This window comes from Xiphias gladius, chromosome 8 (assembly GCF_016859285.1).
Source record: "Xiphias gladius isolate SHS-SW01 ecotype Sanya breed wild chromosome 8, ASM1685928v1, whole genome shotgun sequence".
Classification (NCBI taxonomy): Eukaryota; Metazoa; Chordata; class Actinopteri; order Istiophoriformes; family Xiphiidae; genus Xiphias; species Xiphias gladius.
This window is the reverse complement of record NC_053407.1, coordinates 3407877-3408356: the sequence shown is the minus strand read 5'-3', so window position 1 is coordinate 3408356 and position 480 is coordinate 3407877.

Below are 480 nucleotides of genomic sequence, written 5' to 3'. Positions count from 1 at the left end.
ATTTGATGTCTCACTAAGGGAGCAAGCCTCTTATTATGGCAATTCTGATTGGCTGGTGAACATGTCCGTCCACACCAGGTAATGCCACCTACCGTAAATAGTGTTTGAGGAAAACACAACGATATTCAAAAACTTCTTCTCACTCAGAGCATATCTCGCATTAGGGTTAGCTAGCTTCATTGTCTACAGATGGATCTCTACAGCCTAGCTTCTGTTGCCGGACGCTAGCTGACTTTGGGATATCTGCTTCTTCTCCAGTCACACCAGATCAGAGTTGATTGGTTTCTTTCCTTGCCCTCCATGGCTCGGTCACAGAATCTCAACTCTACTCCATGGCTGCCCTAGTGTCATCTAGTGTTAGATCTCCAGCTAATCTCTTGGCTGTCCTGTTACCATACCAGCTAGCTGCCTCCGCTCCTGCCTGCACACCAGGAGAAGGCTTATAAGGCAGCAGCGCTTTCAGCCAGAGCACTCAACGTC